The sequence below is a fragment of the Anser brachyrhynchus genome (assembly GCF_964034855.1).
Source record: "Anser brachyrhynchus genome assembly, chromosome: 5".
Classification (NCBI taxonomy): Eukaryota; Metazoa; Chordata; class Aves; order Anseriformes; family Anatidae; genus Anser; species Anser brachyrhynchus.
The window spans coordinates 48,628,019-48,655,917 of record NC_137699.1 but is presented as its reverse complement, the minus strand read 5'-3'; positions in this window follow the sequence as shown (position 1 = coordinate 48,655,917).

Sequence of the window (27,899 nt, the reverse complement as noted above, 5' to 3'; positions counted from 1 at the left end):
TTCGGTGGGTGTTTGAAGCCCTGCTGAGCATTTGCCCATTTGTGGATCTAAATTCATGGCCTTCACCCCTACGGTAACTAAAAACTGCCCTGTACCAATACGAACCATACCCAGGTAGAGGGAGAACTAGACATGTTATAGTAAATAATTATGATAATCAGCTAAAACTCATAATACAGAATATCTGTTTTTTAGCCAGAATAGTCTGTAGCCAGTACAGCTGGTGTCTTTTTCACTTATACTAGACCCTAAACTATTAATATACTGCCTTTAAAATACAACAAAATCCTAAAAGAACTTAATATGACTCATTGCCTGTAAGGAGACTGTCTCTCTTTTTATTGACTAACTGCAAACTGTGTCTCCCCAGGGTAATTGGAGTGGCTGATCTGCCTTTCAATTCATGACTGGGTTATTGGTTATATCACAGCAGGATAAATAGCATCAGAATAAATGGTAGGCAAATGACAAATTTGTACAGTGAATGGCAGCACTGCCAATTATGGCTTGTGTGGACTTCATTGAAAGTCTGCAGGTAGTTCAACATCATCTGCAAGACAAACTAGAAGCAGGAATCTCTAAAGCAGGTGGATTTACTACTCCAACCAGATGTATTTTCCAGCGATCCTACTGCCAGTTAAAAAGTGATTGGCTATGTAATTACGGATATGATTACGAATATTAGATCAACAGGCTGACAATAATCATGGTAGCCAGATTTTAGTCTCTGGCACAAATGAGATTAACAATTGAGAAGTCCACTCATGGAGACTAACCAGATTTCCTGTACGACATAAGCATTCTTTATTAAGCTTGTCAAACAAAAAGGCCACAAGGCATCCTGAAATAGCAGTTCCAAGAAAAGTATCATTTCATCTGTTTTTCTTTCTCTGAATAGGTCAATGTGTGATGTTCCCCTGGCAGTTTGTTCTGTAGACTCGGGCAATGCGGAATGACAGCCAGGTTCAATGAGCAATCCAGACCTGGCAGGTAGAGAGGCAGAGCTGGATCGCTGCTAGGTGAGGCACCTCAACTGACTCTGGAGCAAGGCAACTCGCTCGGGTACTGGGCAAGCAGCGGGGGGCTGGTGCGAGTGCAGTTCTGGGCAGCGGCCAGATCTGAATTGCAGTATCTAGAAGTCACCAACATCCCAGGCCAAGCAGGCAAAGATTCTGGACAAAGGCAGTGCAGCTGCTGAGAAGGGCAGCCAGCACCTTTTACTTGAGACTCTGTGTGTTCACCACGCTGGGTACCTTCCATTCCTGCTGGTGCAGAGTCCAAACATTCTCCCCCTTAGGGATGCTAAATCCCTTTAAAGAGGTTCTTCTCAAAGCTTTCTGCTACCTTCTCCTAATGATTTTTGTATGGATGCCGTTGATAATCCAACCCCTTGCTAACTACTGCTGGCTGCAGTGCCTCTGTGCAACATTCACAGAAATGCCAACCCCAAATCTCCAGCCACGCTGTAAGCACCAAAACAAGAATCATGAATTTCTGTATAAATTTTAAAAAATAATATTTTAATGGTCCCTCTGCCCTCAGCCTTACTGCCTTACAGAGTGCACCTGAACCTTATGTTCGGGCTTTCCTTTGTGACCATGAGAGCATACTGTCTTTTATAAAAGGAAGCTGAGGTGCTCCTGGACCACAGTAATGCAGGGACTGGGACTTCCAAGGAAAGTTTTCAATATCCTCAATACTCCAATAAAACTAACAGTGCTGACAGCGACAATGAGTACTGCTAATCACTCCAGGAGCAAAGTGGAAACCTTGCAAGGCAATGATAAAACAGTAAGAACATTTTGGCTGGACGGATGGTGGCAATAGCTGAAGTGATGAAGGGAGAGGAGGGAGAGCAGAGCTTCACAGTGGCCTGCTGCCTGACATATGAATGGATTTCAGCTGATTCCTGTCACTTAACGCCAGAGAAGGGATTTCCAGAAGGGGACAGGGAGAGTCTGGAGGTGTGTAACAGTGAATAGAAAAAGATGGGACTGTCATTTTTTTCTCATCATCTCATCATTTCTTTCTCATCAGCTGTGTTAAGAACATTGGCAAGTCACAGTTTACATACACTCCAAACTAAAAAAAGGAGTGTTGGGTCTGACATGTCCTCAATTAAAACTGAAACCAGCAGGAATATGATGTCTCAGGCTGTGCTGCCAGACTCCTTGGAGGAGGATAAAATTTCAGGGCAAACCCTTAACCTTAACTCACATTATAGTGTCTTGGGTTTGTAAACTGTTCTATTCCTCCCATGGTAAAAGAGATGTAAGGGAGGAAAACGAAGCCCAGAGTTTCATTTCTATGGTGAGATATCCTGATAATGCCACACGTCTTTTGGACCCAGCCCAGCCAGGCTCCCCAGAGACTCAGACCTGCTGGAGAGCTCACTGCTGGCCCCTGAAGGACAGCATTACACAGCAACCTGGGAGGCCAAGTGGTCAGGAGGCCCAGGAAGGCTTCTTTCTTCCTTCTCCTTTCCATTCCCCATGCATCATGGCTGGAGATACTCGCTGACAACCTGGTGACTGAAAATTTCTATACATGCCAAGGGCAGCCTAGATTTCATCCTTACCTGTCCACCTTAGGGGAGGGATACACTTTCAAACATGCAGAAGAGCTCAGTTTTCTTGACCGCGTCTCTCTTTAAACTCTCCCCTCAGTGCATGTGGTGGCCAGGCACCCTACCTGCAAAGTACCCTGAGGCAGGAGCATCAGCCCCAGAGGAGCTGGCCACAGGCACAACTCGCTGGTTTTGGTCACCTCTGTGTTATCCCTGGTACAGTGGAGAAGCTCTCAAGTCCTTTGTCTGCACAGGTTAATTGGAAAGAAACTACCACTGCCTGAGCATGAATGCAATGCTTAGGACCAGAACTGGTTTTAGTCATTAGGTTGATTAAGTTTGGTGAAAGTAAGTCTACACCAGGGCTGACTGTAAGAGCCCTGCCTGCAGTAAGCTGTGGCCAGCTCCAATGAAAGTCCAGAAGCAGCACTAACACAAATATTTCAAGTTTCCTCAATTAAAAAAGTGGAAGACTGTTAATGGCTATAAATTCTTTTTGTTAGGCTTAGGCCCATGGGACCAGAAGCATTTCATGTTCCTTGAGGATTATGTTATTGAACAGCTATTGTTATAACTAGCCATAATAGATAAAATCCTCTTTGAACATATTTCAGTTCATTGTCTGAACTCTGCCTTTAGCTCAGTTATTCATTTCCTATCTAATTACCAAGTCATATTTCCTCTCTGCTACAAATCCCCTACTATCTTACCCCTGATAAAGAGTCTGAAATTTTACTTCCCTGCTGCTATATACCTAACGTGTAAATTGCTTCAGGAATTCAGCTGGGGCAGTTTGTTAAGGACAGGTCATTAATTTACTTGCCTGGATTGCCTGCCCAGTTCTCTGCAGCTGGGAGTGCAGGTGCAAGCAAACAGTGGTGACCCCATCTTGCAAGGTGCTAGATGTTACTTTCCGGCACACAGCCCTGCTTTCACTGCAGCCAGCCTGGTGCTGCTTGGCAAACACTAGTGCAGCGAGTACCTTCATTAGCAGCCTCCCCAGAGAATGAAAACACCACATTAGCTTTGAGACTGGATTCACTTAGCAGCAATGCAAGTGTTTCTCCTAACTGCAAGATGACAATGTTCGGGAAGTATAGGAGGATTTGCAAGACTGAGGTTGATGTGCGAGCCAGCAGATAGCATTTGACACTTGCCTTTCCACTGCTCACTGCCCCTCTAAGTTACGCTGTCGGACTCCACTTCTTTGCTACTTTTCCTGATTACAGGGACACAGGGTGCCTCTTTGTGGTTTCTCTTCCCTCACAGTTGGTGTGGGGAATCCTTAAGCAGAAAAATCACTAGAGGCTGAAAGGCTGCACGGAAATACTGTTGCATGAAGTCCCCTGGACTTCTGCTATTGGCTGCTGCGGGAAGCAGAATCAGGTCTTTGACTCGATCTGATCTGGTACGGCTTCATTAAGGCTTTTTCCATGAATGCTTTTTAATTACCTTCTAGCATATTCCAATATAGAGGACAGTTTGTATACAGAAAAACATTGAAATTAGCAGGTAGTACAGCCACAAGATGCTCGCATCTATTCCTTTGTGCTCCTTGAGAGATGAAAGCTCATTTCTAGCCACAAGAAGCATAGCACTATGTAATGAAGAAGCCTTTTTTGTTCGATTGGCAGCTTTGTTTTGGCAGGCTAAATCAGACAGCAGAGATCCCTCTCTGAGCATTACCTGTTTAGTGAAACTCTGAACAATCAAATTCTGCCTCGAGAGGCCTTTGGTTTGCAGGAGACAAGCGCATTTGTGGAAATGTGCGTGATGGCTTGGTTTCCTACAGAAAGTCTGTACTAATGCAGGAGGAAAGAGGGAAAACACCACCCGCCTGTGCCATGCAGGCTCATGAGGGGGAGGAGAAGGGGCTGCAGCGATGCAATCCTTCCCTGCTAGCACTGGTGAGTGAGGCACACGCTCCCCAAAGTTGCAAGAGCCTGTGCCAAGCAGAGCCGCCCGTGCTCGCAGCTCCTGGCTCCTGGTGGGCAACTGCAGCACCCGTCAGCCCTGGCCAGGCACAGCTGGGGCTCAGCTGCCTCTGTCCTCATGAAATTTTAGCTCTGGAGCCAAGCAAAACTTTGCCTTCTGTATGAAAATCAAAGAGCTCCCACACAACCATGTATTTCAAAAAGTCTGAAAAGCTGGCAGGGGTTGTTCAGGTCATGGAACACAGTCCCTATGATCCCGAGCAGCCACACAACAGGCATTTAACACACTGCATCCTCCAGAGCATCCCCTCCATGCCAGAGCTCTGTGATGGGAATATTTCCCCACAGCCTGTGACGGGTGTAACCTCTGTTGTACACGACACCAAAAATACACAAGATGAACGTGCCAAGCAAAAAGGCACAGGAGATGCAAAGAGTCACCGCAGCCACCGGAGCAGCAGTGGGGCTTTGGTGGGGAGACATGCTCATCTGATCTAGAAGCTGGCAGCAGCTCAGCTACCCTGCAGTTTGTGTTTCAGTCTGCAGAGCCTTCCTTTTGCCCCTTGGGAACAAGGAATTTCAGTGGTTGTTTTCTCTCTGCAAACTGCCTGGGTGGTTTTGTTACTGCAGCGTGCCTGGTGCCCTCTTTTTGCCTCTGGTTGTGTCTAACAGCTTCTTACTCAAGCACTTCGGATTGCAAATTCCAGATAGTTTACTTACATTTAATTTTGGTTTCTCACATGAAGCCACAGCCAGAAACCACATCCCCAGATGAGAGAACAGGGTTGTGCTGCTAATTAATGCCCTGCCAATTTATCATACCAAGCCTAAGCTCCCAGCACAAGTGGCCACATGTTGCACTCTGCTCTAAATTTGCCCAGGAGAACAAATGGAAACTACACTGGTTCTTTTTTAGAAAAGGGAAAATTAAAATTAAAGCAAATGTCAAAGATACTCTGAGGTCCTTTGTTGCACTTAACAGTCCATTATTCCTATTGATTCATCTCGAGTGCATGCAGCACGTCTAAGCCACGGCACAGAGCGAGTCTGAAGTCTGTCGGGAGGGAACTGACCTGTGGCGAGGCCAAGCGATGGGCAGATGAGCATCAGCCCCGGCTCCTCCAGCACGGCAAGCAAACCCCAGGGGCACCCATCGCACAGGCAGCTGATGCTGGTTTTTGGCAGGGGTTCAGCCAGAAGGCACGTGCAGGGAGGGCAGAGAGCCCGTGACGAGCAGTGTCTGTATGGCTGAGCACCCAAAGGAAGCCGTAAGACAGTGATGCGGCGTGACAAGGGCAGCACCAGTGCTCCCAACCTCCCAGTTGCCTTTCTGCTCTGTACACTGCCCCGCAGAGATCAGCCTGAGCTCGCCAGGCAGCGCTGTCTTTCCTAAGCTGGGGACAGGCAGGTGGCGTCCCCCTGCAGCAGCTGGGTGTCTTCGGGTTAGGAAGAAAAGCACAGCTGTGCTAACACCAGGACTTGTGTGTTTTGCTGTCCCCTGACTTTGCAGCAGCTGCTGCTGCTGTCCTAGCACGGAGGTATGAACTTGAGACAAAAGCTGGAGGAACAACTCCTTCCCCTAGCAAAAACCTCCCGGCCTCCAGTATGGAGAGAGGCACGAAGGAAGGAGCACGATGCAGCGCAGCTGCTTCCAGGATTTTGTAGCACAAGACGTCCGTACGTGGGAGATGTGAGAGCACTTTGGGCTTAACCGCAGTGAAACACCTTATGTCTTTTTCACACCTCCACAGAAGTCAGCACAAGTACATCCCAGCAGGCGTGCGCACTGCCACCACTTGTGATGCCAGCTGGGGAGAGCAGTTGGATGTGAAGCATCTCGGAAGGACGGCGCTGAGTCACCGAACTGGGACAGCCGTGCTGCGAACATCTTGCACCCGAGGCCCCCAGCCGCTCTGCAACATCTGTTAATTCTCACAACACGCTGTGGTGTCGATTTTTATTGCTCTATTTTTGCAGAGATAAAGAGCTCGAAGAATAGGTGACTGAAGCTGGAAAGGTAGCTGTGTCTTCCATAACATTACCACGCTTGTAGGTCTCCTTCTTAAAAGTTGGAGGAAGTCTTACATGCTGGTACAGAGCTTTGGAGCTGGGTGGGGACAGCAATGCCAAAAAGGGATCAGGAGGGCACAGCTGCCCCCCCAGACTGTAGCTACATGGCAATCTGCAGCTAATGGTGCCATCCATTGGCACGGTGTGGAGAAGGCAGGCTTTTAGAGAGAGGATTTCCCTGCTTAAAGGCATTAGCACTTACTTAGATAACTAAAAAGAGCATTCATGTCAATCTGATGCCATTATGTTTAATGGAGCTGAATGCGTGACTTCTGCTGAAATAAAATAGTCTTACAGCAGTGGGAGGAGAGAGAGACACGCATTGTACATCGCAGCAGCCTCATGGGATGGAGAGGAAAGCTACAGATGATGCCAGGCTAATCACAGAGCTGTGGTTATTCTGTGCATTGCAAAAGTGACCATGGGATGGATATTTACATGAATTCCCTGGGGAAGGTGAGCAGGGCAGAGTGGCTGGCATCCTGCTAGCACTTCTCTAGCTGCCTCTTCTCTCCCCTGGGATTTCCCTTTCCTTCCAGTGTCACGCCATTACACATGGCATAATATCAGAGCCTTTGTTGTGAGGGTTTGGTAGAACTAACCTTCCTGGCAAAACAGCTTCTCTCCCCAAAATTCAGAGTTTTAAAATTGAATAGGTTAATAAACTGTTGTTTGCATTCTCTGAAAATGAAGGAGAGAAAAATGGCCCTCCTTCCCCTTAACACCTGGTCAGGGTCTCACTCTGCCCCCCCCCCATGGAAACTCACAACAGAGTGAGGTCTGACCCTTACTTTTGCCCACTGAAGGTTATCTTGCTCACACAGGCCCTCTGGTCCCAACTTTCCTCTTTGGCTTCCTCCACAGGGCAAGACTTGCCGGCACCAGCAAGCATGAACAGTTAGATCCACAAAGGATTCACATGCCCAGGGTCACGCAGATAGCCATGGCACGTCCATACAGAGAGTTGATAAAGTCTGAGACACCGAGCTTTAAACACAGTTGCTGCTCAGCCCTGAAGGTGCCTGGAGTCATTCCCATGATGGCCTCCTCAAAGTGGGTCAGCAGCAGCTGATTTGGGGCTGAGCAGCTTGGTTGATGCCATGGGGCACCCGGATGCTGCTGTTTGGCCTGCAGGTGTATTGGGAGCACACCTGGTTGGACTCTGGACAGAGCAGACCTGGGAACAGCCAGCTACCCTTCCTCCCGTGGTGCTGAGGCTGCAGCACCCAGCAGACATGCTGTTAACTCAGGTTTCCCTAGGATGGCAAACAGACCTGTTCTTTTTCTGCCCAAAAGCAAATCTGTACTCCCAGAGGAGATGGTAGGGTAAGAACAGCTAAAAACGGTCCCTCACCGAAGCTACCCAGAATCCTGGTGTTCATGGTCTGCAGATGATGGATATGTTGCTACTCCCCTAGATCAAAGTCCCATTCATAGCCCAGTTAGCAACTGTGGCCTTGCTTTTAGTGCCACGTACGTGTATGGATCAGTAGTGATGTTGGTACGGTGCAGGAAACATCCCAAAGTAAATACAAAATAGACATTAGCCTCTGGTCATCTGCCAGAGCTGAGCAGCTGGAATCAAATCTCGTGATTTGGGACTGTTTTTGGAGGAAATAACACAGCTACTGCCTGGGTTTGTACTGCGGCTCACTGCAGTCACTCTTTTCTTGGTGTATTTTCTCACCACACTGTTCAAGTAAATTTTGGAACAACAGATGGTAACGTGACCGCCAGTCAGCTTTTCCCCCCTCTTCTGTTATGATTGTGGGTCTCTGCTCAGTTCCTTACCACTCAAAGAATCTTCGGTTGTACGTGCCTCTTTAATTAATCCAGTTATTTTCTGAATTACAAATCACATTTTCAATTTCTCCATTTATCAGGCTTGCAAACCGTTCGATTCATTTCACAGCCCACAATTCCCGTAACGCCTGGTTGTTACAGAGCGGCTCCGCATCGCTGCCGTGCATCTATCACTCGGGGCTCATTCACTTCGATACCCATCAGGAAGAAAAAACATTTTGTATTTCAATGGCATCATTTTGGTCCCGGCTCAACAGAGCATTTAAGCCCATGCTAAGGGCCTAGGGGGTCACCGGGCCCCAGCATGTGTTTCAGCAGGCGAATGGTGCGCTGCTGTCCCAGGGCACGACCCGGAGGAGCTCGGCTGGATGAAGGCAGCATCGCTGCACCTTTCCGCAGGAGAGCCACGCCGCGCCTCCAGCAAGGCTGCTTATCGTACAAGCATTACACAGCTGCTCGCCGCAGGAGTTGGGGATGCTGGAAGAGTCAGTGGCAGCTTCATCTGGGTCATGTTCCTGAAGGGCAGAGAGAGCACCTGCAGAAGTCCCGCTGCAGGTAAGAGATGACCCGGAGCTGAAGGCGCACGCCAGCTGCCGCTGCCGCCTCCCACCGCAGCCCCCCGGGGCCGTGCGGCTGCTCCCCTCCACGCTGCAGCAGGAGCCCTGTGGTGCCGTAGCAGCTCACGCCTACCTTACGGCAGGCAATCTTAACACATTTTTTCAGAAAAAAACATTTGCCTCGCTGGCTTTCTGTTTCGAAGGAGGAAGGGAGAGCCACTCAGAGCCGCTTTTGGCACTGCCCAAGCGAGGTGTAGCCCTGCAAGTCAGGGTGCAGGGGATCAGCTGGGGACTGGCAAGGTGTGCAAAACCTCCTCCATGCCAAAAGGTAGCAAATGCCACCCAAACCCTACATCTGGCTGCGGCAAGCTGTAAGACATTCAGTTATGCCAGCCAAATTAACTCACTGTTTTATTAACAGTTATAATCCTCAATACTTACTCGATACCTTTCAGTCGGTAGACTTCAGGAGACTAAAATGCTATCATCAAATTAAAATCCCCAAATTCCATTTCTACATTGCGGATGAGTTACTGAAAAGCAAGGTGCCGTGCGAGTTTGCAACATGGAAGCTGGGGCGGAGAGCCAAGCGGTGGCACACTGGCACCCCAGCGCTCCCTGGCAATCTGCGTCTTCTGCACGGCTGAGCTGGGAAGAAACAGGAGTGGTGCTTGTGTCCTGGGAGCAAGCTGGGAACTACCAGGTCTCACACCTGATCTCCCGGCAATTCTTCCCTTCAGGTCAGGGAGGAGAGAAAGTGATCTTCTGAGAGAAGGAGCAGAATGGTTTGTTCGTTCGTTCTTTATCTTTCTTTCTTTTCTTTCTTTTCTTTCTTTCTTTCTTTCTTTCTTTCTTTCTTTCTTTCTTTTCTTTCTTTCTTTCTTTCTTTCTTTCTTTCTTTCTTTCTTTCTTTCTTTCTTCCTTTCTTCCTTTCTTCCTTTCTTCCTTTCTTCCTTTCTTCCTTTCTTCCTTTCTTCCTTTCTTCCTTTCTTCCTTTCTTCCTTTCTTCCTTTCTTTCTTTTGCTTTCTTCCTTCCTTCCTTCCTTCCTTCCTTCCTTTCTTTCTTTCTTTCTTTCTTTCTTTCTTTCTCCCTCCCTCCCTCCCTCCCCCCCTTCCTTCCTTCCTTTCTTCCTTTCTTTCATCACTCCTCTCTCATACTCCTCTCTCAAACTTGCCAGCAGGTACTGTAGTAGCAGAGCATTACAGAATCAGCTTATATTTGGTTAGATATCCCTAATGATATCTAATGACCATGGGCAAATATTCCATCAAGAAAAGGAAACTACTTTTTTTCCATTCACGAAGTTACTAGTATGGCTATAAAAGCAGACCAAACACTGGTCCATGATTTCATCCCTATGGGTCTCAGCTTGACCTCTCCTGTAAAATTCTCTCGGCTCCAAGGATCACGGTGTGCTTTGTGAGCTTGTTGCCCCCATACAAGTGTTCTTGTGCCTACAAGATTACAGCCAGACGCACAAGATGCTCCTTTAACACACTGTGTCCTGAGCCAGATCCCGCAAGGACACCAAGTGCTCCTACAGCTTGCGGAGATTCTCGATTCATAAAACTCTCAAAGGAATCATGCCAGAGGCAAATTTAGGGAAAAAAGTCTTATCACTTGGACTCCACTGTGAGCCTTTCACAGGTCTTGGCTTCATTGGTCTGACTTAATTCCCCTCATTTGATGAATCAGAGCACTTGGTAAAGAGAAGAGCCCTGACACAGTGCCACCAAGGCAGCGAGATTCATTTGGGAGCAACTGTTTGGGAGCAAATTGCTCTGACTTCTGTTTGGTTATAATCAGTGTGTCAGCGTGCTGCTCCTGAAGATCAGAACAACCCTTTCTGGAGGGTTTTTGGTTTTGTTCAGGGCCTTTCAAAAGTAACATTAAAATAACAGCTACAATGAGAAGAGTTTGTGTCTCCAGTGCTTCTAGAGCTCAGCACATTCATTCCGAAGTGAAATGCACTCTGCTATTGAGTCATGTTGGGCTGTATTACCAGAGTTTTCCCTGAAAAAAAATAAATCAAAAAAAATCTATGGTCTACTCTCTTCATCTTTTGTATTTATTAGTTTTAAGAGACTCAAAGTCTTCAAGTCATCAGGCAAAGGTGCAAGAACACACGGGAAGGGAGTAGAAGTTACTATACTGTCTCAACAGTTATACTCATTTAGGAAGATAAATTCCCTGTCCCAGAATTTGTAATTACTTTCAGGTCCATAAAGATAAATCAAAAGCACTTAATGCTTAGTGCATAAATGCTGTTTATTACCAGGGCTTTTATTCTGTAGGTCTCAGTGAATCCTACAAAATAAGTTATTGCAAACCATTCTACAGATGGAGAAATTGAATTATAGAGAGCTTAGGTAACTTTCTCAAACCACTGCTCTGAAGTAACATCACCTAGATAAAGTCCAGGCTTCAAAATTCTGTATCTGATACACCGTAGTGCATGACGCACTAATCACATATAGAAAAGGAGTGGAGCTGTGCTCCAAGTCACAAAGTTCACATCTCCATTTGGAGCCCACCCTCCCAAGCCTTACATGTCTTGGTCAGTCCAGGGCTGAAGTATGGTTGTGAGGTATATGGATCTGGTGTTAATGTTCACAGACAGTGATGGTGGGTTTGATCGCAAGAATACTGCCTCCAGCCTCTTCCAGTTGCTCAGTAAAGGATATTTAACAGCTAAGCTGTTCAACTAGGAGAGCTATTATGAACTCAGATAACCACAAAAAATGTAACATACTGTTTCACTCTCATTGAGGACAGAACTCAATTAACTCATAAAAGAGAACCATGGAAAAGCCACATAGTCAAAACGTACACTGATTTATTCATTGTATGGTGGGAAGATAAATACTCATCTACTTCTATATCTCGAGCACAACAAGCCTCATTAGAAGTCTATTCACAGCTCATAGCAAGCTATAGACTCAAAAGAGTCAGTGTACTTCAAGGGAGGTGTAAAAGCCATTGTCAGTCAGCAAAGCTATAATTAATCGTGATCATATTCTCTGATGACTAATTGGGGATTACATTATATTATTCTTGCTTTTCAAACAAACCATGGTAGCCTTAAATTGCTGAAGGGAAATATTAGCTGTGATCTTTAGTTGCTGAAATACTCTGATATATTCTGGTATTTAGCGTTATCATTTCTGTACTTGTCTGAAATTGTTTACTGCATATGGCTCGCTCTTGAACAGATGGCAGGGAGTTTTGTTTCTGAATATTGCTCTGATGGTGAGGGGTCAAGAATCCCACAATTACTGTGAACCTTTGCAAAGTACAACAGCGAGCGGAAAGCAAATAGGGTTGCTTTCTTCTTCTGCACAGGCAACAAACCAGCCAAGCAACTAATTTCTGCACAAGCTGGAGCGTGTGCTGATGGTGGGACAGCCACCCATCGCTGCTGGCCACACACGTCGCTTTTTCCCCGGTGGTAAATGTGGAAGATGGAGGTACCGAGAGAGTTGACAAGGTGGAGATACAGAGAGAGCTGACCAGATACATATGTTTTGGCTACGTAAGTAAGATGTCAATTCCAAGGATATTGGCTTGATTAGAGACATCTTGTTGGGCAACACTTGTTTTTACAATTGGAGATTAGTTCTGTCAGTCCCAATAAAATCTCGACTCAGTCATGGATATGCCCAAATATAGACGCCGAGAAGAGGATTCTGAGGCTCATAAAATGGGACCCAACGGGTGACTCATTTGTCTATTTGTTAGGAAAAAATTGAACCTTTCTGTTTAAAGAACATCCAGTATTATTGGTATTGTAGGAAATAATTGCCCAGACAGGCCCAGTGGTTTGGATCAATGCAACAGCCATTATATCACTGGGTACGTTCTGTAATTATTCTATATTTAAACAGTGGCTAGAGCCTCATCTCCCCACACCGGCACCCTGATTAAAGCTAGCAGCACAGAATGAGCTCTCTCAAAACCTCCCTTCTCCTATGGTACCTGCTGCCAGCAAGCCTCATTGTCCCACTTCTCAGAAGCCCAAGTATGCTTGCTTTTTGCATCAACTAAGTTTTTTGCACAAGATGAACACATCTGCAGCACCTTGGCCTCTCACCTGGCCCGCATGAGGAGGCTGCTGCCCTTGAACCCTTCGCCAGCACGATGCGATCTGACCTGTGCAATCTGGCACCTGCTCCTGCTGCCTCCCTTCCTGCGCATCTCTGCTATACAAGATCTCCCCCGGCGTCCCAGATTGCCTTCACTCTCCACCTCACTCAACCCAGCAGTTTGTGTACTTTTGGGGCCATCAGCTTTGGTTTTGCATTTATTGTACGTTTTAGGAGAGATCTTCCACAGCTAAGAGCCAAAAAAAGACTCCAGCAAGCAGAGGTGTGTATATGGCAGGGAACGGGACCTGGCCAGAGCACCCCTCTGAAGGGAAGTGGGCATTGCTGCGACCAGTACAGGGCACTCTGATGTATTTGTCTGAGGACAAGTCTTCCCCTTTTCCAAATATTCATAGAGCAGCCTGCACAAAACAAGAGGTATTGGAGGCTTTTCTCGGGAGGGGAAGACTTGCTTCTTGCCAGCCTCACATAGCTTTCACCAGCGTCGCCTCATTAGCTGCCTACAGTCCAGTCTGTGTAGTTTCAGGACCTGATGCATCCCATATCCGACAAAGTCATTCCTGTTTCTGTGTCATGCTTCAATTGCTCCAGTTTGCAGGAAGTATTTTGATGTTAAATTGGATTTAAGCCATTATGTTTCATTTTTATTGAGAATCTTTGACTCACCATTTATTTAGCTGCTTCAGTTGCTTGTATGGCAGGTTGCCCGCTGCCAAGTCATCTGAGCACCTCATCATCAGCTTAAAAATCGGCAGACAGACGAGCCCCAAATCCCGAGAGACTGGGCCACGTTTTACAAGGAGTGATTCATATTTCAGCTTACAACTTCCAGCTGCTGATATCGGGAGTTTTAGTCCTCTGTATTGACAGCACAAACGTCTCAGCCGGTCTTAGCCATCTCTTGTGATAGGAAGAGATAATGTCTAAACTAGCTGATCCCTGATGAGAGAGGGTCTGCCTGTGTTTACTGGCAGTATCACGAAGGCTATGTACCTTCCCTAGTGCCACTGATAGCCCTTGACGTCAGTGAGAAGGGAGCAGAGAGCAGAGGCAGAGGTGTCTGTGCATGTCATTTTCTTCATCCACACTATCAAGATTACGAATCAGGACTGAGCGTGAGGCATCTTGTAATGAAGCAACATGTCTGGAAGCCATAAGGAGAAGCAGGTGTGGTGTGTTCCCTACAGCCTCAGGGACCCTAAATCAGTGAGTACGTTGTGGGAGACTCTGGGGTTCCTCCAGCAAGCTTCTTAGCATTAAAACGTCAAAACAGCATGCATTTGGGGAAAAGTAGTGCCATCCTTTTTGTGCAGTGCTTTGAGCAGTCTCCATAAAGATTTCCTACATCCTGTACGAGTGTACTTAACACAAGCTGTAAAGCATATGGAAACATCAACACCAAAACTGCCAAGCACTCCCGAGGCATTGGCTGGTGTATCTGAGGGGGTAAGCCCTGGTAATTCCTGCTCTCCTCACCAGCTGCTGTGGTGGCTGCACTGAAATGTCAGCCCTGCATGATCCAAACCTGGGGCTGCTCCTGGGCAGCTCCTGACGTAACCGAATCTAACTTCTAAGACAAGGCTGACAAAAAAACATTAGGGCTGTGGGTGCCGAGGGGGATTTGCGAGCTCCTATTTGCATCTGTGCCTGCCCAAATACATCCAGCAATCCAGGCGTGAAGCTGTCTGCTGCTCACAGGGCAACACCATGTCAGCCTCAGGAACTGGTGACGCACAGGACAAAAAGCCAATAGGATGTCTGAGCAGCAGGATCCGGCTCCTAAGAGTCACATACATTTTGTAGCACAAGTGATTACTGAGGTATACAGCTGCTGAGTTGTATAAACCCCTGCATAACTGATTTACAGGACTGGGCCCCCAATTGCTTGCTTAGTGCTGAAAGACTTGCTTGTCCCTAATCCTGAGCATGCACAAACTCTGGCTTCTTTCCTGCACATTTAAAAAAAAAATCATCATTGTATTTAAAATACATAGGAAGAAGATGCTTTAAAACTGTTTACATCATGATTTGAAGCATAATTAATATTAAATTTATGCAGGATGATGGAGCAGAGCAGAAAGTAACTTTGATTTTGGATTAATTCATTTCCTAACACCTCTATTAGAGAGGGAGGGGGGCTGAAACCAGTATTATCTTTTCTACAACTTTATGTGGTGTTTTATTCAAAATCCAATTCAACTGCATCTGAATCCCCTGTGGAAGCCTGGCTATAGCTAGCAAAAAGTGAAAATCCATTCTCTGGCCCCCTCCCAGGAAGGGCTGGTATAATTGGGCTGCAGAGGAAAGGTGTGCTCTTTCTTAAATCTGGCTCTTTCACCAGTTAACCCTAGGGAAGCAATATATATATGTATATATATATTTTTAATCTAGCTTTAGGATAATAAAGCTACAGCAGGGACAAATAATTTTATTGGATAAGTATCCAACAAACAACTAAAGCGGTTTTCTGTCTCTGGACCTGCCCACTTGCCTTCCTTACATTAACAGCTTCTCGACTCAAATCAAAATACTTCCTGGTGTAAAAACCACTTGTCCTGTTTATTCACACCTCACAGGGTGAATAGTTCACTTTGTAGACTCAGAAAGAAATCGTTGTAAGCATCATCTGCAGCTGGACAAAGGTTGCCCCAGGGCTCTCTGAAAGTCTTTCCCATCTCCATCTTTCAGTCACAACGTGCCTGAGACAGCAGGGCGGTTTCTGGCATGGCAGCAGAGCAGAGAGGGCAGTGGTCCAGGAGCCAGGAGAGCCAGGTGATGCCCGCTGCGACTCACCTGCGGCACAGCCCTGGTCAATTCCTTCTTGCCACAGCTCCTCCATGGGTTGTCAGCCGCTGGGACAGGGTGTCTGTGCAGCAGGGCTGTCTCTGGTTGCCTCTGCACTGGGTGCAGCCGAATGAGGAAGGACCCTTCGTGGGACCGTGGAGCAGAGCAACCGGCTTGCCTCACCAGCCAGAGCTGGAGGGGGCTCTGGAGGTGTTTGCTCACCAATTTAGTCCGGGGACAGCGCTAGATGTCCCCTCAGGGCAATGCAATTGAATGCGATTTCCTTGTAATGAAATTTAAAAATGCCTAACTGAATACCTACTGTGCTTGACCCAAGTCAAGCTAAGGAGAAGACGTAGCTTCTAGCTAAGGGAGAAGATGTAGAGATCTTACATCTTCTCCTCCTAAAGCTCTGATGACATGTTTACACAATATTTTCACAGGCAATCCAGGGCGATACGGCATAAATGAAACTGGTTAAAGGTGAATCAGAACTGACTGAAAACTGCGTCAGAAACTAATTATAGTTCATTGTCAAAAAAATGACAACAGGCCCCCAAAAAAAAATAATAAAGGCTTGGTATTATTCTGTATTTTCACCAGTGAACAGGTCAGAATTAGTCTGTTTTCTGGGATGAGTCCCACGGATGTCACGGGATGTTTCTGAATAGTGCATGGCAGAAGGCAGGAGCTGAGGGTAGAGGCACAAAGAGGGGTGCAACTGTTAAGCTCTCTGGAAAGGACACCATGAGGCTTTCCATCTTACTGAGAGCAAAGGGAGCTGCTGCCCAAACAGGACAGACCTGCATTGCAGAAGTAATTGCAAGACCATTAGTTTATACTTTTCTTTGAATATAAGAAAATGTGTGCATCAGATGTCAGGAGTGGTTATGTTAATTACATGAATGATTAGGTCAGATCAATGATTGCAAAGGGATTCAGAGCAGCTCACTCATCTAGCTGCATTACTGATTAAACGGAATGAATTTTCAACCTAATTTTCCTCCATCCGGCTTCAGAAACATATCTGATATTTTATGTAACTAAATTCCTTAAGCTTAGGGGGTTGGAACCTATCCAAAGATCTTAAAATTAGGTGAGATCATCTAGCATGGACCGTTTTGGAGTGCCAAGTTTATGATGTACAGCGAGCTGTGCATGTAACATTATAAAGTGCACAGAACACTTCACAGTGGTACACGGCTGGCCCCACACCACAGAGCTTCTGTTCATGGTGGTGTACAGCAAATACAGTTTGGGAACCCCTGGTGTAAAATTAAGGAGTAGAAGTCCAGAGTAACAGTCTGTAACACTAATGATGCTCATTAACACTTCTCACTCTATAATTTTGCCTACAGTAAACTACAACATATGGCAAACATGGGACTAAATTTTAATGAAGAAGTGCCAAAACCTCCCCCTTCCCTCATGTTAAAAACAGAAAGCTGAAGCAATAAGCACTGACTATATCACTGCTGGGGCTTGGGGGGAATATATAACACTACGTCTTTTCCCCCTGAGCTTAAATTCTCCCTGTTCAGCTTCCATTAGTCATCTGTCGATTTCATCACCCGCGAGCAAAATTTTGGACTGTGCGTGCAGTTCGGGCAGTAATATAAGGAGTGTTTATAGCACAGAACCAATAATGCAGTATTGATCTACAAGTATTTTTGTTAAGAACTTTTCAGAACAAGATCCAAAGCTGAGAAAACTTGCCTGAAACCAAGTACTGACATCAGACTGACTGGAGCACACCAGCACAGCGAGAACCCCTGTTGGAGGCAGACACAATTTCCAAAGCGATCCCGTGGTGCCTTGGAGTGTCTCATCTCACAGTGTCAGCCTTTCAGACCTCAAATCACCCATACAATGTGTTGCAGGAGAACTGACACGTTTCGTACCTGTTAATATTGCTCAGAAGCTACTTAGTTGTTTTTATTTTTTATTTTATTTATTTTTTACTATTTCAGAGTAATATTGGGAAAGCTTGGCTTTTGATCTTTGTCAGGTTACACGTAAGCCCCTCCAGGAGCAGCAGACACCTCCTCATCCCTCCGAATGGGCCACCTGCACCCTTGCTGTATGCAGGTAGCTATGTCCTGCTGTTACTCAATGTATGGATTTGCCATACAGCTTTGTAATGCAAAGAACAGTTTTTGAGCTGAATATCTTTTCACATTCAAGTCTTGCTAGCCTCAGACTGCTACGACCTGGCTCACCAGTGCACTGACGGCCTTGTTCACAGCGGTGGAGGAGGACGCTTCTTTACCCTCTCAAACACTGTGGTGGCAATTGCCATCAAGCAACCAAACCATAAAACAAGGCATGGAGAAAGTGTATGCACATCAAAATCAAGTCCTAGCTTTCCCTAGCCACTTGTGAAATTCCATACATCAGTATACTGCTGATCAGTATATTGCCCTTATACTTGGATCTAATGGTTTAATGTCCTCTCTGCTACTCATTTTAGGCCTGCTAACACCTCTCAGTGAGCTAAGGTGGGGCAGAATGGGAAAAATTACTGTTTCAAAGCAATAAAACTATCATTTGGATGAAGGATGTGAATCTATTATACTACAAGAAAACAGAAAGCAATAACTGAAATCCACTGTACAGTCAGACACTTTAAAATGAAATGATTAATAATTTAGTCAGAGCTAACTAATCTTAGCTAGTTTTTCATATGAAGAATGTTTTATCAGAAGACAAAAATATCTTTGCTCTTTTTACTACTGCTATTGTCATTTTATTGCTGCAGTGTCATATGTCATCTTACTTTGCAAGAAAAATGAGTACTTTTCCACCAACTTTGCAAACTGTGTAGCTGAAAGAGATATAAGTGTTTAAATAGGTGCAACAGAGAGCAATTTATTAGAAGTGAAAACGTATTTTCCCTGTAAATTTGGAAGGATGGGAAACAGGCAAGCCAGTGAGACTTTTCCAGGTCAGCTAGAATATTGTATGATGAGAGTGAAGATGGTGAAGGTGGTGAAGATAGGTCAGTGCTGAAGGTCTTGGAGAGTTTTGATTAGGAAACTTTTCTCGAGAAACATCCCAGTTTTAATACCATTGGCCTAATTCTTCACTGCTTTTCTCTTATGCTCTTTTTGTAGATGTTTAAAATGTTACATTCAACTTATGGAAGTGTAATGCATGATCTCTTTTACACAGAATAAAGTGAGAAAATAATGTCCATCTGGACAGGAACACTCAATATTAGACATGCTAGTTTTTTAAGCAATATGAATTGTACTATTTCTGGACGTAAGCTACAAGTTAAGTGAAAGACATTAGAGAGAACTTTCCCAGATAGGCAGATCATTTCATAATCCTCCATTAACAGAATTCAGGCACTCTTCCCTAAGACATCTTGCACTGGCTACTTGCAGACACAGATTTGAATACACCATTCATGTGATGCAGTATTATATTCTTCTCTTCCCATAAAGATAAATAAAGTCCTAGTTGTTTATTCTGGGATTTTGGGGGTGGGTAGGTGTATGGAATGAGACAAGGAGTTAGAGGATTTATGTTTTTGAACTTTTTGCCCCAAGATGCTCCCTACTATTTCTTAACATCAAATGCATTACTTTTAAAACACAAATAGTTTAAAGATACTAACTGCACTTCAGGAAAAAAAAAATATAACCACATCCAAAGTTATGCCAGGCTTAAAGCATTGGAATTTGGAATTTAAGTACATCAAAAGAAAAGGATTACATTGTGACAGTGCTTTGCCTATGCAGCCTTGAAAACACTGATTTTGGAAGGCATTGTTTCAAAAGAGAGAGTGACTTGAATACAGATTTTGGAGCCAGACACATGTATGTCAGAGCTGGATGGCATCACCATGCCCAGAATGTCTTTATACTGCTTAATTGAGTAACAACAGAAGCAAATCCATGACAGGCACCAGGACTGACTGTAGAAGCCTGCCAGAAAAATTTGATATTAACCTTTGTACCTAGGGCATGCCACAATGCTTATACTGACGTTGTTATTCAAACTCACTGGGCTGAGGGGAATTGGGGTTAATACTGTGATGGCAATGACGGAATTGGTAGCGGATTCCAGAATCAACGAACTGCATTCCTTTACGCATGAGCCCATCATGCCTAGGAATGAATGAAAGAAAAGAAAAACACAGACAAAATGTAAATCTGTTTTTCATGCCTTTCGATAACCAAATGAGGAACTTCAGAAAGAGTTACAGGTTCTGAAGAATCAGAGGCCTGAGATATCCCATCTGTTGGAGCCTAGTCTAATTACCAGATGACAGGCTACTCTAGGGTAGGTCTTTTCCTTCCTCTCTTTTATTGTAGATGTATTATATATCAATATTTGTATAGAATATTTAAACAGTTACAGTGCAATAGCTTGGGTACTGCTTGGGAGAAGGAAGAGACCAGCTTGAACACTCAGGTACAGGTGCAAGTTGAAGCTAGATCTCTTGCAAACTAAACATACACTGCAACCATAGGAGCCGTAAGATCAGTACCCAGGCTAGTAATAAGTTTTTTTCTTGCTTTGTTGTTAGATTTGGCCAACATCTGAATTTTATGACTGAGACAATTAATTTTTTTTTTTTCGTCAGTGTACTGTTCTGTTAAACTTCCATCATCTGAGGAGACAATTAAGGAAAAAATCTAAGTGCCAAGCAATAAATCATTATGATGATAATACCAGGAGCTGGCTTGGAGCAGAGGCAGGCCCAGGAAGAGCATCCCACCCAGGTGGAGCTGTGCGGGGAGTGCAGAAAGACAGCGGCACAAGGGCCCAAATGGGCAACGAAGCTGGCAGGGCTGGAGGCTGCATATGAGAAATGAGGGCAGTGTAGCACACCTACACAGCTGTGAACAGAGAATCATGGAATCATTAAGGCTGGAAAAGACCTTCGAGATCATCTGGTCCAAACAAGACACCTAGGCCTGCCATAGCCATACAGGGAGTGACAGAGAAAGGATTGGGAGTGATACGGTGAGAACAGAGCTGGATTAAAGTGCTTTTGCAGATCTTGTCTGTAGCTGGTAAGGCCAGGAAACATTTGTTTACTTCTGCATAATCCCAAACTCAAAATGTCTCACTGAGCCCAAACACTGCAGAAGTGTTTTCACATCCATTATGAAACACTGGGACAAACACAGAGCACTTGCAGGAGAGGAGCGCATGTCTAGCCCTTGGAACAAAATGGCACTGAAGCTTACAGCTGCTGCTCTTTCACCACAATTAGCAGAAGAAGGTGTTTTCAAGTGACATTAAAGAAGAAATGTTATAACACAATAAAACAGATTTTCATATCTGCAGTTCTAAGTACTGTGTGCTAACTATAGGCAATGCAGCACTCACCACCATGTTTCAGTTGCCTCTCTATGAATGCATATTTGCAAAGTCCTGTTAGTTAATAGGGCATTCACAGACAAGAGGAAGAGGGAAGTAACAGTTTCCTTCTGAAGTGTTTACGTGAGGAAAAGAGAACACAAATGAGTGATTTAGTGAGAAGTGGAATTACCTCTTTCCCCTTATGGGCCCCATTTTGTAATTGTCAGAGCCAGTGGCTCTCTGAAGGCTCAAAGTACCATTGTGTCTTTTTCTCTGGACCCAGATAATTTTAGCCAAGAAAATATTCAGCCAAGCCACTTGAGATTGATGAGATTTCTGAGTCTTGTCCTGAAGAGATGCAGCTGCTGTACTTGGTGAACAGAAATTGGAGGATCTGACTTTGATAAGCAAAGGTAGTCCAGGCTGCTGAGAAAAAATAATTTCCATAGCTCATTGGCTTAAAAACGCTTCACTAATGAATATAGATCTGAATTTTACTCGTTTCATAATCAGAACAGATGGCTGGCAAGGCCTATGGATGTTTAACTGGGCTCTGTCTTTACCACAACATTTGCACTAGGGTAACAATTAATGCAGAGCCATGTGGCCATTTTGAGTTCTGATTCTTGGAGCAGTGACCTTCATTTTCCTTGTCCTAGAAGGATTTTCCTTTTTCCTCCCCACAAGCCAACACCCAGAGCCTTGTTCAGTGCCCCTACCCATAGCCCAAGTTCAGTATATCTGCCAAAAATGAAGAAGTGTGATATAATTTCTACTTCTCTCTGATCAGTTGGCTTGAATGGTTCCTTGCCAAATCTGAACACAGCACACTCCAAAGAAACACCAGTAAATATGATGTAAATGCAAAACACTTAACATACTTTATCCCACTATGCATGTAACTCATTACTGCATGTAGTTAAATTTAATCCTCCTCCCCCAGAAGAGTGAGGTAAAGAGAACTGGAAACCAATGTTCTCAGAGGAGATTCATCAAGATAATCACTGGTGACAACAAAGGAAAGTGTCTTAAATACACCAGGGAACCACCTGCACTGTGGTGCTTTATTACAGCAAGTGCTAGTAAGGTGTCTAAACCAACTTGTCAAGAACCAGAATATCTGAATTACCTCGCAGCTTTGTGACATATCCTCAGAGTATTAGACTTATTATAGATCAAAGATATTTAACAAAATGTGTGCCTAAACTAGTGCTGCTTTGGGGATAATTGTACAAGTACAATAGGTATGTCTGATTAGATACTTAATACAGGTAGTCATGTAACATTGGAAAATGCGCTGGGCTTGCTCTTACCTTTTTGCTGCAAATGGAATTGCTTGACTGTGCGCTATATTGCTAAAGCTGGAGCAAAATTAACTCCTATTGCTTAAACAAACAGTAAGCTGCTCTTGGAGTAGAGTGATCGGATTTTTGTCCACTGTCAGTGAGAGTTTTCAGGTGACCATGACATGCTGTGTGGTGATAACCACAAAGTGCTAGCTGGACGTGGGTTTGTTAACAGGATGTCAGTTAAATGAAACTGTCCTTCCTTTTCCTACTACAGATACTTCTGCTACCTCTATCTCCAGCAGATGAAATGATAATTTTAAATATTTTTACAAAAATACTTGTCTGCTACCATGAGGCAAACAGTTCTGAAAACTGGGAAGAGAGCAGCATAGAAGTAACAATGGTGAAAGCATGAAAAAGGATTAGGCAAACCCAACATATTAAGATTTGTTTAGAGCTAATACAAGGTGCATGCACACAAGTGAGATAAAAATGCATTTTTCATAGGATGTTTAACTGAATATGTCTCTGGGACATATCTCAGTCATTCCTCTTGCACAGTCTGGGCTATGGAGTTTTACTGGGGATTTCAGTTCAATCTCATTTCCCAGACTGTTACAGATATGATATGAAAAAAGCATTGCCTTACATAGTGCTGCCATTTAATCTATGAAGTATTATCTTTCTTTTAGCATTTGGCTACCATCCCAGGAAAAGCACACAGATATGGGAAACATTTGCAAAATAACGGAGAAACCTTGGAGGAGTTGATTCAAACAAGCTAAACCGAATTCTCTTCTGCAAGAATCTAAGAAACTCTGCCTGTATAAATTCAGACAACTTTAATGCTTAGGATCTGGCTGGATGTTTTTACTTTAGGTACAATAGTAGCATGTGCAAATAAATCCAGTGCAAGTTTTTTCATTAGCTATCTGGACAACAATGGCAATGAAAACGCAACCCTTCAGCACATTAGCAGATTGCATGTACATACAGCAATCACATCATCACAGTCCCTAGGTGCTCTGGTTCTCAGCTCACAATAAAAACCAGGCTGCCAGACCTTTACTCAGTTGTTTCTCCTGTTGCATTCATACCTGATACTTCTTATCTGAGCATACTCTGGATCACCTCAGTGTTGTTAATTTTACAGTTACTGCCTTTTGTGGGGTAATTAAACATATCCAGGGTCTTGAACTATGTGCTCATAGATTTGCACATATTTGTACTCCAAGACTGCACAGACATCCTTACCTGTAAAATTGTCAATTCCAAAGAAAAATTCTAAACTTTTGTCTAAGATAGAAGATGAAGTATGATCACTCGATTCACTATCATTTTTTTCTGTATTGTTAGCAGAGAAGACAGAATGAAGTATTCTGTATTTTCTGCAAATTAAGACTGGAAAACAGATAAATGTTTTCTTGTTCTTTTAAGGTCATCTATCCCATCACAAATTCCATTTAAACAGGCTATGAGAACCCTGGTGTAACAACCAGAAAGAAATGGAACCGACAATCATCCCCATTTCAATCAAACATTTTAATTCAAAAGTTGAAAACTGCAGTATAGGAAGATATGGAAATTCTGCTCCTGCATATCAGATAACTAGCTCATAAGGGTGCTACATCTGCTATATGCAGGGGGAAAAGATGGGACATAAATGCAGAGGGAACTGCCAGCGTACTAAGTAGCAAATTTCCGTGAGTGTCCACATATTTCTATCAGTCTGCAAATGCAGACTTCCTCTGAGCACAGCTTCTGACATTCAGATCCAAAATAATGGTCAAGAGACCATTTACATTTATTTTCATCAGCAACAAGTGGCTTTAAATTACCACAGTGGCATTGGCATGTGATGAAAGCCTCAGAGTCAATCAGGAAGAAGCAGGAAACAATCAGTAAATTCTGGGAGTCTTAAAAATGAAAAAAATAAACGAGAATGAGTTTAGCAGGAAGGTCCATGGAACTTGACATGGTGAAGGATAATCATCCCCCCCTTGGCTGCCCCTCACAGCAGGAACAAGACTTTCAGAAAGGATTAGAATAAACAAAGCAGAAAAAGTACAAACATAGAAAACAAACAGCCAAAATCTACCTCAACACTTCAGTAGAAGTACACTAATAAATGGTAAGAGAAACCAGTCACCCAATAAATGTCAGAAGTAACATTTTTAATTGGAAAAAAAAATGACAGAACTTGTGGTTATTTTATCTGAAGACTGAGATTCTAAGAACTCAAAAGACCAAAAAAGAACAAAGGATTACTCATTAACGAAAGGCAACTTAGAATGCCGTGGTGGTTTAACATGGCTGGGCAGCTAAGCACCATCATGGTGCTCTCTCACTCTCCCTCCTTAACAAGAAAAAAAAAATGATGAAAAAAAAGCTTGTGGGTTGAGATAAGGACAAGGAGATCACTCACCAATTACCGTCATGGGCAAAACAGTCTCAGCATAAGGGAGACTAATGTAATTTATTACCTATTGATAAAAGACTAGAGCAGTGAGAACTCGAAGCCAACAAAAAACTCCTTCCCCCAATCTACCCGCCAATACCTTCTCCCTCTGTGCGGCACAGGGGCATGGGGTCTGCAGTCAGCCTGTAACTTCATCATCTGCTGCTCCTTCCTCCTCACTCTCTTGCTCCTGTGTGGGGTCCCTCCCACGGGATGCCGTCCTTCCTGAACTGACCCCGCAGGGACTGCCCACAGGCAGCAGCTCTTCAAGAACTGCTCCCACACAGCTCCGTACCATGGGGTCCGTCCCCCCAGGAGCAAACTGCTCCAGCACGGGTCCCCCACGGGCGGCAGCTCCCCCCAGACCCCTGCTCCTGCGTGGGCTCCTCTCCACGGGCTGCAGCTCCGGCCCGGGGCCTGCTCCTGCGGGGGCTCCTCCACGGGCTGCAGCATGGAGATCTGCTCCGTGTGGGACCCATGGGCTGCAGGGGGACAGCCTGCCCCACCAGGGGCCTCTCCCCAGGCCGCAGGGGAACTGCTGCTGTGAGCCTGGAGCACCTCCTGCCCTCCTTCTGCACTGACCTGGGGGGCTGCAGGGCTGTCTCTCTCTTATTTCTCACTCCTTTCTCCCACCAGCTGCTGTTGTGTAGCAGTTTATTTCCCTTTCTGAAATCTGCTCTCCCAGAGGCCCAACCAGTGTAACTCATGGCTCGGCTCTGACCAGCAGCAGGTCCCTTTTGGAGCCAGCTGGAGCTGGCTCTGATCTGACACGGGGCAGCTGCTGGGATCTGCTAACTGAGGCCACCCTGCAGCCCACTGCTACCAAAACTTTGCCATGTAAGCCCAATACAAATGCAAACAAAAACCATTTCATAGGCTCTTATCTTGTTAGTGCATTGGCCGTTTCCAAAGATATAATCTTTTGGACAGGCTTTCAATTCCCACTGTAAATTTCACTGTATGTGATGAATATTCAGTGGCTGGAAGACAAGATCCTAAGCTTGGGATGTGAACACACCAAAAGAGAAAAGGGGCAGGGCACTAATCTTCAATATCCCTAGCTTCCCAGAAGCTCCTCTAGTCTCATTAGCATTGATGTAAAACAAGAGTAATGTCAGGTAATGACAAGCCATTGTCTTGTACTCAAAACTATTAACATCAAACAACCCTACTGCTCACAGTAAAGCACCACGCGTTCCTAACAGAGTGCTTGTTGGTTGATATTGATTGCACTGGAAATGAGGAACAACAAAAGGAAATGGAAATAATATTCAGTTCAAAGATACTGTCAGCCAATGAATAAGGAACAACCAAATGCACATCGACATCTACATGTATTTGTCTTTCTGTGCTTATCAGGCCTGCTCCATCATCGTGCCACAGGTAGTGGTCTACAGTGAAGACGAAAATGGTGTTTTGTTTTTTTTCAGCTGGCACAGCAGTGTCCTTCATCACCCTACTTATTCACTAAAATAGATCACAGATTTTTTTTTGCCTTGGAACAAATTTATTTGTCAAAAATAAATAAAAAAAGGCAGTGGAGCAATGTCTCAGCTGTGACATTAGTTATTGCATCTCCTCTGTCTAAGCATGTTAGGAAGATGAAGAAAGTGGAGGTGTGAAACATGCTGAGCTGAGGCTGCAGGACTGAGCTCTCTGCTGCAGCTCTGGTCCCCAGGCTTTCCCTGGCCATGCATCAGTGGCTCATCCATAAGCGGAGCTTGATTTGCACTCATCTCCAGGTTTCTTTCAAAAGTAAGTGGTAGCACAAGTGAAGGGGATGATCTGATCTGATCTCCAACAAGCCTCCAGCTAGGCCTGGTATGGAGGAAAGGGCAACCTGAGCATACTAGGAACATACTAGGGAGAACTCTTCCCACCACAAAGACTCAACCTCAGCAATGACCACAGCAGTATCACAGAGGTTAGTTTTCAAACAAATAATTGCCTGGAAGCACCCTTAACAATTTCTCCATCAGCATGCCTAATTCTCCTTTGAAGTAATTTGAAATTTTTTGTCACTCACTAATTGGACAACTTTCCAAGGCTTATAGTAACATTTTTTTTTTTCTGAGATGGATATTTCCCAAAGAAAACATTCAATGGCCTGGTGACTGAGGCACTAACCTGGGATATAGGAAACTGCTCTTTAAAATAACACAAATCAGGTCTGATCATTTGTTTCCAAAAGGGATTCCAATATTTGTCCTGCACTTACACAATGAATTCTCTTGCAGCATTTGTTATCTTACACCAAGCAAAGAGGCAGGAGAAGCCTTCAGGAATCTATACAACACACACCCCAGGTTATGCTCTGAGAACAGCAAAGATCATTTATTTCACGTTAGAACTGAGTTCTCTCCCTGCTCACCATGTACTTGTCAGGAGCACAAACACAGCCACAAGATGAACTTCCCGAAAATAGAACTGAAGACATAAAAATCATCTAAATTACAGAAAGTGACTTTCAGCGAACAAAAACATCTGCCTTTCAGCAAACACAAGAGCTGTATGTGTGGATTTGACACATTGCAATAGAAGGGAGGAGTGTCTCATCTAACTGTTTACTGTCATTCCCTCAGCGCTCTGCTTAAACCATGAGAGTGTTTCAAAAGCTGTGTTAACGTACTAATAGACAGGGTCTTACAAAATGGCTCCAGCCTGTGACAGGCAGATTAAATGAGAGCATTCATTTGACCCACTCCCGTTTTGTTTTGGCAGGGAGTGCTGGCTGCCTGTCCCCTCCACAGGGGTGGCAGGGCCTTGCTGGGCTGTATCACAGGCTGGGGCAACAAGACAGGCCTCAAGCAAACCACGAACCTCACCATGCTCTCATCACCCCTCGAGAAACTTCTGCCCCAAAGTGACTGACCCTGCCCAAGTCCCAGGACCTCACATCAACCCCAGGGCCTTCAGCCCCTGTCCCATTGAGGCTACCAGCAGGGCTAGGTTCCAGATCCCTGCTGCCCGGCCCTGCCAGCCATGGGCCCTGCTGAGCCAGGCCCACCCATGGGC